Here is an 11,005-nt window from a genome sequence, read left to right on the forward strand (position 1 = left end):
CACCCTCCGTGACGTCAAATGTGCCGCAAACAAGCACATGTAGCCAGCGGTATTGGCTGTCGGGCGGCAAAAGTAGAGCGAGGGTGTGAGGCCGGGGAATTCAAAGAATTTTCCTGTGTGCTTACCGGCACAAACCAAGCCCACTGTACATCTATGAAAGTATGGCTGAGTAAGGCCCTTTTCATCTTTGCAGCGCTCTCCTTAAATAAATCGGTTCAATCTCGATTTTTACAATAGGGTTTTACAGCTTAATAACCTGGCTACAGAAAGCCAGACATCGTAAGGTGTTTTATGGCTCTTGTAGTTCCTTTATGACCCAGCCAAATGTCATTGCTTCACTGTACACCAAAAGGGGCAGATACTTCTCTAGAAAACAAGACAGTTATGATGTTTTGGAACTTTGTTTAGGATAAGGAAGTGTTGATGAGGAGAGGATTGGTCCTCCCACACAGAAAGGTACCATTTGCTCTCACAGACTTCTACTTGAGTTCCACTAGAACACAGTGCTGCACAAAGAAATCTATTTCATGCATTTTTGGTGCTGTTTTGTCACACACACACACGACCTATCTATGCTTAAAACCAACTTGCATAATCGCACTGGACCTACCCTTATGGAAGACATTTTGAGATCGTGTAATCATGATGCTGCTACAAAGCAAGATGACGTACATTGATGCCACAACAGCAGCTGTTTTTCGTTGCTATAAGTCATTAAAATCACTATTCGTCCATCGATCTTCTGTCTCCGTGTGAGGGTTCTCCGCTTGTCTCGCTTCGGCATCGTTACAACATCGCACGGGGCAATAAAACTAAGGATAGGTGATTAGCACTGTGGCCTGACACAGCATGCACTCACTGAAATATAAACATTACACAATCACACCAAACATATGAGCAGCTTCAGCTAATTAAGACCACGCTGCTTTTTAATGCCTGTTTATATCTGACTCCTAAATGAATGCTACCCCTGGAGCTCCCTCCAAAACAGGTCAGCCAAAGAGAAGAGGACAGGGGAGGAACGGAGGCAGGTTGGAAATTACAGGCAAACCAATCTGACCTGCGGTGCCCGAAACGAAAAGCTTTACTAAAAGAAATGAAATAAATGCAATGAAAATGAAAAAAGTCCTAGCATGAATCTTGATTATTTTCATAAATCTCTCGGAAATCTGACGATTAAAGAAGTTTACACAAAAGCATTTGAAGTAAGCAACCATTTTCAACTTAAAAATGACCAAATGTGCTGGACATATCTGAATTTCTTTGATCATAAAGATTTAGGAAATGTGAGCTTTAATACTTCTCAATCAGTACCATGTGGAGCTTTATTGGTGTACTGCTGCCATTCTTATTGCCTTGGCAGGCATGAAGGACACAGAAACCCAGGAGACAGGGGGACTGACCATCGCTCTCTAACATCATTAAAAGCGATAAGCTGGCAACTGGCAGAAGCCAAGCTTGCCATTTGTAGCCGCTAGGTCCCTGGCCACCTTACTCAAACTTTCCAAAATGTTTTCACAATCTAAACTCTGCCTCTCCTCCCCGGTTGTACACGACTCAGCCCTCAAGAGCTCAGTGAAGTTGATCTTTTGCATGGCGCCACAGTTCTGGGAGAGGGCCAGCCTCACCTGAATGACCTCTGCCTTGTCTTCAAAGCCATTAAGATTGTCTGCTGTGACCACGATCAATACTTCCACAGACCTCCCCTTGCTTTACGAGACAAAGAAAGCACGCTATCTACATACAATAGAGCACAGCATTGTCACATTTGTAATTATATTGGAAGGCGTATTACCTGTTTTTATATGCACACATTGTGGTGCACGGGGGTTGGATTTCAAGTTGCAGCTTGTTGAGACTTGGGGATTTACTGAGAAGGTGGGAAGGCATGTGAATGTGTGTGTGACAGGGAGAGCGAGCGAGAGAGAGAGACAGATGTCTGGAAGAAGCTAGGCTGGCAGAGTTTACAGTGAAGGAGGACTGGCTTTGTAAGCAAATGAAGGAACACACACAAACGTGTGTTAACCTCACACCAACTTTTCTCCTTACACCACACTGAATGCCAAGCTCACAACAGACATGCACCAGTGCTAACCTGGTGTCTGCATGCAGGGGCTGGTGTCTTTGTGTGCATGTACATGTCTGCCTCTAGTTCACCTATGCTACCTGTTGGGCACTAGACTCTCGCTCTGTTAATAGTGTTACGTGCTTTTACAGAAGCCATTAAGAGCATTAGCAGATGGGCAAGATGTAGTACTTTACTGTGGTAGGATTTCCCCTGGTTTTAAACTGAGGTATTGCCAGTGTTATACCAGGGAGGGCTTGTGTGGAGGTGACCTGCTGGAAAGTTTAACAAATAAAAAAAGAAGCTATGTGCACCAAAAAAGGCCAGTCAAGGAGCTGCTGCTCTTAACACCCCTTTTAAAATCAACTGTAAGGAGCCACGGCACAGAGCAATAATAAATAGCTACAGAGAAATGTAATTCTTTACTGCCCAGCTGCAAAATGTGGTTAATGCAAAAGCCAACCTTCTGAGGTTTGAAATCTAAAAAATGCAGCTAATGAACAAATGTTTTCCTAAAGTCTTGGCCTCTTACAAAGTAGAGAAAGATGGTGAACTCCGGCATCAATGATTAACTTGAACAGTAGACTGAGGTTTACCTGAGCCATTGACTAGACAGGCACATAAAAATACACTACAGACTTCCTCCTTCATATCGCTACCAAAGCTCCACCCTAACTTGCTCATTCGGCAGCTCTGCCATGCCTCAACAAACTGTCTGCAGTAAACAGCTTGGGGAAAAACACAGATCTTTACCGTAAAGGCAAGTGAGCTCCTAAGATTCCTGCCTGACAGTTTCGAACACGCCGGGTCAGGTTCTGAGCTCTGCTAGCCTGCAGTAGCTGTTATCAAAAGCTGCTGAAGGATTTCAGTGATCGATTATTATGAAGAGATGAGTAATTCTGGAGAGCTTAGAAGAGATGGAAAGATAAGCAGCTGAAAGCAGAGTTGCAATCATTTGCTTATGTTGTATACAGCAACTGTCTGAGAATGAATGAGTTTTAATTCAGGTGCGATTGTCAGCGAGCTTTCCACAAAGACCTGAAAATAAAATATGGGCAGTACAAGTTTGCACTTTCACTGAGAATAAACAGAAAGTATATGGAAAATGCAACAAGAACAGATATGAATGGTCAACAGCTTTGATAAGCCCGCAGGTTGGAAATGTATTTAGGCTTTGGTGAGAAAGAAATGAGGCGATAAGAGGGACCTACAGTACATGAAATATGACTAAAGTTAAGAAGGCTTTGCATATCTCAGTGTGTGTGTTCAACTTTTTTTTTAAAGTGTCAAAGGTCCAAGTTCCATGACTGACATACTCAAAAAGAGAAATCTGATAGGCTGTAGATTATGGATGACTTGATATAGTGCATTTGTGCATGACTTGCAGCTTTGCATTTAAAATGCACACACTTTACATATACACAAATGCATGCAACAGTAAATGTCTAATTGCACATGTGCACACACTGCATTGAGAATGAATGCACAGACTGTTTGAGAGACATTCTGAGACACGTCAAAGACACTACAGGGCCAAAAGGTCACATAAAAATCCTCCTGTGATTAAAACCTGTTCCCATGACACTCTTTTCCATCTCTAATCTCAAACTTTTTCAGGTTTATCTAACCTGAAAAACTGCATAGTTTCAAACCTGTTTTGTTTAAAGCAAGTTGGTCAACGTACAACAATGTGATGTACACAATAAGAGGACATGGAAAACTTCACCTTTACAAATATGCAAAAGCTGCAAGATGTGTAGACCAAAGTATGACTTTGGCCTACACACAATTTGCGCAGACACATGCATATGGGACACCCGTGGGAATGAAAACTCTACTTGCATTGTACTAATGACTGTGCTGTCACTTTGTCATAAGTTGCCCCACCTGTTCCTGAAGTAGGCCAGTTTTATCTCCGCTTCATTCATTCTCTGTTCGTTAATGTCTGAAGTTTATAGCAGAGCTGAAGTACATGAATGAATTGATTGCTCAGTAGTTGTTAAATCTAAAGGACAGAGTGGGCGTTGAAGGCTGTTTTTGTTTTTTTCAGCACTTTATCAAATTATCAGGTATTTAAAACTTTGTTGAAATCGTTCAGATTATCTTGATAGCAGTAATCAAAAAAGCTGCATATTTGAGTTTCCTGTAATTTGACAGCAACTTGCAGGGCTGGAAAAGGGTCATGGGAGACAGATGTACAAAGTGAACTTTATTGAACTTCACTCTGATTTTATCGGTGTCGGTACACACAGAGGCACACGGCCACTTTGATCTTCAAAGGGAGATGAGCTAGAATGAGGGGCAATAAGAAGATAATAACGCCAATCTATATCCATTACTCCATAGATCACAGGTTCACTGCAACATGCAAAGTAGCTTTCCTAGCTTTTATTTTCCAGACAAAGAGCCACATTTCATGTTACCACATTGCCACCTAGTGGTCGCATGTACCCGGACCAGCAATGGAAACCTACTGCAAATCTAGCCATGCATTCAGTTTCTTAACAGCAAACCTAAACCTTCTCCATCTTAGGTTAGGTCAGCTGGATGCAGACTCGAGCCCATCTAAGATGTCACAGAGCAAGCTGCAGGTTACACCCTGGAAAAGTTTTCAGTCAATCCCAGGGATAAAGCAGAGACATGACCACCATAAACTCTTCCATCTATACATAAAGCCAATGTAAAATCACCAGCAAGTCACTGGACTGTGTGAGGAAACCAGAGCACCAAGAGAAAGCCATACAGCCACAGGGAGAACACGTAAACCCACAATGAAAGGCCCAGCCAACCAGGAGATTCAAGACCAGAAGCTTCCAGCACTGCATTCTACAAATACTGCAACAAATTGAAAAGTGAAGGATGTGAATGAATGCTATTCAAAGCATTTGTAAGTATAAAAGTATAAAAATATTAAAAACACTTTTAGTGATAAAAAAAAAGTCAACCTCTAGCAGTAGAGGACATATTGTACTAATGACTGTGCTGTAGTAGAGGAAAGAAAGCTCTGCTGTGATTTACAGTTAAACCGAGGGCAGAAGAGTCAGCGAGGTGTAATAACTGTATATGAAACATGCTTATCTACTGTGACAGGTGACATATGTAATCTAATTACACTTAATAATACAATAAAACACAAATAGAAAGTGGGACCTTGAGAAACCCCACAGAAAAGATCCAATTGTGACCTCTAGTGGTGAAGTCAAGGAAGTGTGTGGGGGACGTCACAAGGCACAGAAAAACAAGAGAGCAAGCGAATGTGTCCCCAAAATGATATTTTTTAATTTTCTTTTAACTATTTTATTATGTTTTATCATTTTTTTAGACTCTATTTACATTTTATTTAGCTTGTGACATAAAATTAAATTTGCAATGCTTAACAAATTTAAGTTTGTCTCATTTTCTTAATAAAAACAATAAAACTTTTAGTTTCAAACAAGATTTTAACAGATTTCCTTTTTTTTATGACAGACTGTCATATAAATTTGTTAAGCACTGTAAATTAGAAGATCAGATTTCAAAGATGGATTTTTACACTACTACGACAGATGAACATTAGATAGATTCAGTGTAGTCAGTGTACATTACAATGGGAGACCAAGGTAACAGTATGAAAAGTAGAACATGTTATAGATGAACGCACAATCTGTAAATGCCCCCTTTTTTCAGTGCAGCCTGCACATTTAAATATATATGTGGTGGTGGGTGATTAATCACACGCTGTACAAACAGCACAAAGTGCCCGAGGGGGCACCCAAATCATAAGGCCCACAAAGCATGAGTAATACCTGGACCCCAGTGTCATATCTGATGGCAGCAGCTCAACATGTACTCCCCTACTACTCTGGAACCCTCAGCACACAGCGTGATCAAAGAGGGTAGAAGGGTAGGAGGATATCATCAAAGACTCTCAAGTTGTTAGCCACTAGAAAATATTTATTAAGTTTAATTTCTAAGTGTTGTTTGTTAGCATGCTAACTCATAGTAAGCCAAAGTTGTCTGAACAAAAAAGGGTGATCTCTCCAGCTGTAGTTTGGAGAGCCAGAATTACTGGAAGTTTTAATCAGTTAAGGTGACAATGCCATTGTTGAGATTTTCATAACTCCTGAAAGTCATTAAAAAAAATCACAGACGTGTGAAATGTTTTGAATTCCTTAAAAAAAACATTTAACTAGTAATTATGGTGATTTTGTCATTGATTTTTAATCTCTCTTTGATTTCAAACCCCGATTTTCTTTCTTCAAAATAAATGAAGATATTGTGATCATAATTCGCTGGATAAAAGGCACTAAGAAAACCACCACAAAGCTTAAAAAAAACCCTAATGAAAACTAATTTCCCGAGGGATAAACCTTCTTCTTCCACAGGGATGCAAACAGATCTGCAAGCTCGTTGTGTCATAGATTTTTCACTGGATGCCATCCCTGATGCAACCCTTCCACTTCTGCTGGCTGCCGGAGGTAGGAGTAAAGTTCCAAATTAGCACCACACATTTTAAGTGGCCACAGAAAGAAATGCAGGCCAGAAAACCAGGATTATGTTGTTGCACACATTAACCACAAGAGTGCAGCAGAATGTAAGGCATGCATCAAGATAATCCGAAAGCTTGACTACAGATGGCACTACAGCACAGCAATTCTCTCAGTGTTATTTTACACGACTACTAACATCACACCTATGAAGCCCAGATTTCATTTTAAGCCAATGTAAGATAACAAAATAAATCAGTCCCCTGGGAAACATGAATGGCTCTGCTTATTTGACTGAAGCCTTCTGATGACAGCCCAAGTAGAGGACAGCTTGCAGTCAATTTAACTACTTTGGTGCGGTAAGTCTGTGACTCTGTTCAGTGACACTGGCAAGCAAATTCTTCCCTGTCTATCAGGGCTCAAAGTAATAGTTTGACAGCACAACACACTGGCCTGCTCAGCATCTGCCCCCCTACTTATCAGGCCTAAAATTTGAATTCAGCAATGAGCCTCTATGCGTCAAGAAAACCAAAGGTATCAAACAATCAACCTTAATCAAGCATTTTATGTGGAGACGACTGCGAGTTGACGACATTCAATCTCTTTTAAAGGAACTAAAAGCTTTCACAATTGCACGGATCTCCAACACGAGCACATGACTTAACACACACATAAACAGCGGTCTGAGGAGCCTGGTGTTCTGCTGTGTCCCAGGGAGGTCACACAGGAAATTTCACGCTCCTCTTCACACTGAAAATGTCTCCTTTATCCTCCCGACTGGAGACAAAAGAAAAGAAAAGAGGAATGAAAGACCGAACTGGAAAAGAAAGGAAACCCACTCTGTCTTACTTATGTAGGTGTGACTCGCTGAAACACAGCCATGGCAACCCACACCCAGCAAAGTAAAGGAGGAACGTGGTCACAGGTTCAGTGGAATGTGACATTTATGAGAGCAAAACACAAAGGGAGGAATTTTCCTTCCAAAACAGGAGCAAGAAAACTGAAGGAGAAATGTCAGGAATTTAAAGTATTTCTAACTCTCGATCAGATTTTTTTTCCATACAAGGACGGTTAAGAATGCACCTGAAAGTCCACTCTAAGTCTGTTTTAAAAGAAATGCATTTTAAACTAGTGTCATCATTGTTACACTGCAAACTATCAGTTTGTATTTGAGTTTTACTATTAAAGTAAGAGTCTTTATTTAGCATCGTTCCTCTTTGGGACAAGTTTGAGGTACGTAGAGCATCCTGTGAGAATGGAGAGCTGTCTGCCCGTGCTGACAGAGGTGCCCCTGTAATGTGGCCTGCTGAGCATTTTCACTGTTTGCTCTCTGGTCTTAACATTTGGGCTGACACTCTATCTTCTATACTCCTGCAGAGGTCAGTGCAGTTTTTCTTATGCACAAAAGGTAAAAAGCCCACGGGGTAGTAGGATCACAATTACAGTTCCAGGAAACATACCGTTTTTTATCACATAACAGGAAGTGACAGGCTATATGACAGCTATGTAACTTCAAAAGGGGTAAACACAAAGTGCACTGGGAATTTTTAACCAAAGAAGTCAGGTTTCGTGTCATACCTCCCAGGCATCGCTCCAGAAAACCCCTCCACCCAGGTTTGCTACTTCCTCTAAAACAGCCTTCTTCATTCTCACCTAAGCACAGGCTGGATGCCTCTCTCAGCCTCACACTTCCTGGTAACTCCCACACCAGGATAACACCACCCTGAGGCAAATATACACACACGAGCCACCTTCTAAGTTGTGGTTTCCCTTTAGGAAATCAGCAATCTGCTGCCATTACCCACCAGCATTTACACCTCCTCTCTGCACCCTTTAATTTTTCTTTACCCCAATGTTTAAAACAAACAACTTCTCTCCCTTATGAGAGATCATTACAGGAAGAAAGCACCACACAGACTGTTAAAAGACGCCAAAAACAGCTAATAAATCTAAGGCGGTGATCTGGTGTCAGAGCATCAGGGTGTTATCAGTGTTATTAACAAAAGCTATGTACACATTCTGATGTGACTGCTCTTGAAGGACGTTTCGTGATTTCTAAACTTCAGAATATTCTGCGAATTTGAAACTGTGAGCAAGACGAGAGGACCGTTCAGAAAAACATGACATGATGTTAGACCGTTTAGCTGCTGTGTCAGTTCAGTTTGCGCTCTCTTCCTACCTTCCTACCACAAAATTTTAAACACCAGACAGCACATATGGAGACACAATTGCCAAAAGCCCTGAGAAGAAAAACACTTTATAAAGCGCTCCAGCTTTTCAAAAGCTCTCTCCTTCTCCCTTTCACACACACACACACACACATAAACACATAGACACAAACACATACACCTCGAAACAAAGGTGCCATTTTACTCAGGAAGGGTCAGCAGTTCTCTCCATCAGACAGGGGCTTGTTCTTGGTCAGAGGCTGCTGCCCAATCTCAGGCCACCCTCCCCTGGCTCCACTGCCCCCCCCCCTCCGGCCCCCACCACCCCGGAGACAAGCTCCCCATTGTTCCTGCACTACTAATAAATGACAGTTCTCCTGTTCAGACAAACTTTAGGGCCCATTCAAACACACACACACACACACACACAAAAGTTTAAATGGTGCTCTACATAAAAAGATACCAGGAGCATTTTCTTTTAAGACTGGTATTTCTCGAGCTCATTAAGTCGTTATCTGACACTAATGATGTAAGGATGTCTTCCTGCGTCTTAAGCTTTGAACCTGAGGACAGGATGAGATAATCCTGAGGGCCGTTTGTGTAATAATGAATAACAACTGTTCCTATTGCCTTCCATTTCTCTTCGGTGGTCAAAAGCAGTCATGACATTGAGTCATAGTTCACCAGGAGGTCATGCTGCTCAGTGCGTGTTGTCACCCTGTGAGCTCAATCGGGGGCCAGGGAGCTGAGGTAGGCCTTGAGTTTAGACATGATAAATCACCACTCAGCTTAAGCTCATAAACACACCATTAACACGCTCGACCACATGAACTCTATCCGTTTACCTTAACCGCATGGTGCTCGGGACTATCTGCCTGTGATAGCACTCTTAGGGGTCTGATGCACATGGCTGTCACAGCTACATGAGGATCTGTGAGGAGCATGGGGAGCTACATGAGATCCTTTCCCATCACTAGTAATTAGATATGTAATGTGCTTCAGACCGCAGTGTAGAAACCGTGCACGCGCTCCCTGATTTGCTTAGGTGACATTTATATTCAGGGAGTGTAAACTGGTGTTAATCGTCTAATAAACATCAGCTGCATCTTACTAAATAGAAACAACTAGATTAGCGTATTATATTCCCGACAACACAAATCAACTTGAAGCTGAAACTCAATTGCCAGTGATGACAAGGTCCTCCTGAAACGTTGATTGGAGTAAATACAGGGTTGTTAAGTCTTGCCCCGGTGTGTGTATATGGTTCTTTGCTGTGGTTCACCACAAACATATCATATGACAGCACAGAAAACTGAGAGAAAGCAAATTCCTGCTATTTTTAGCTATGACAAACATAAACAAAAGAATCAGAAAAAGAAATACACTTGCTGAAGCGTCATGGCTGCTTTGATGTCTATCCGATCACTCGTGGGCTTCCATTTAAGCATCTTTATTTTTTGATGGGCTTAAACAGGAAAAGGGGTGATGCTGGCCATGCGCAGGACAGATGCTGGACAACCGGGGTCAGATATTGCTCCCGCTTTGCCGTTTAAATAACAAAAGGAGGCGGAGGAAGAAGAGGCAGAAGTTGTGAGAAGAGGAGTAAGGGGGAAAAAAGCCCCAGTGTTTAGTCAAGGCCTGCTCACTGACACAAAGTCTGTCTTTGTCTGCCTCCCAGGGTGCCAGATAAAGGAATTCTTGTGTGTCGGGGGCTCTGACCGAGTTTATTTGACACTTCAGCTCCTTTTGTGAAGCAAGTGTCCCACCGTCAATGCTGGCCATGAGAGTCACTTGGCATTAGACAGAGGGTCGCTCTTCAGTGGAGAAAGGGGGTCTTGTTTGGAGAAGATTTTTAATAGAGGTGGTGTGTGTGTGTGTGTGTGTGTGTGTGTGTGTGTGTGTGTGTGTGTGTGTGTGTGTGTGTGTGTGTGGACAGAGGGGTGCTCAGTCGGTGCTCTAAGCTGTATACGGACATATAGTGGAGCTCTGTGCCCTCCCACAACCACAACAGGAGAAATTCTTCATTGCTACAGAAGTGCGTGGGATTGAGAGGACTGGGTACTGAAAGATGAAGACAGGTGAAAGTGGAGGCTTCAGCAAATGAAGGAAGACACACACACACACACACACACACACAGCACCCATTATGAATGCAATGCCGTTAAGTCACACAAGGCTTGTAAAAGATGGACATGCCAACTTGCAAAGCAGGTTATCTCACGCTATTTTGAGCATGTTTATCAGTTGGGTGATCACATGGACCTGTAGGTTCAACATAATCCAATTACATTCCATATATATATATA

At 42.1% G+C, this 11,005-nt stretch overlaps 1 long non-coding RNA gene across 2 annotated transcripts in view; it reads right to left on the reverse strand.

Annotated features, from left to right (window-relative positions):
* LOC102201644 (uncharacterized) overlaps positions 1–11,005 on the reverse strand; it is a 46,498-nt gene that overhangs the window by 34,046 nt on the left and 1,447 nt on the right. The gene's annotated exons all lie outside the window — the stretch shown is intronic.

Source organism: Pundamilia nyererei, unplaced genomic scaffold (genome assembly GCF_000239375.1).
Source record: "Pundamilia nyererei isolate P.nyererei 1_Seehausen unplaced genomic scaffold, PunNye1.0 scaffold00142, whole genome shotgun sequence".
NCBI lineage: Eukaryota > Metazoa > Chordata > Actinopteri > Cichliformes > Cichlidae > Pundamilia > Pundamilia nyererei.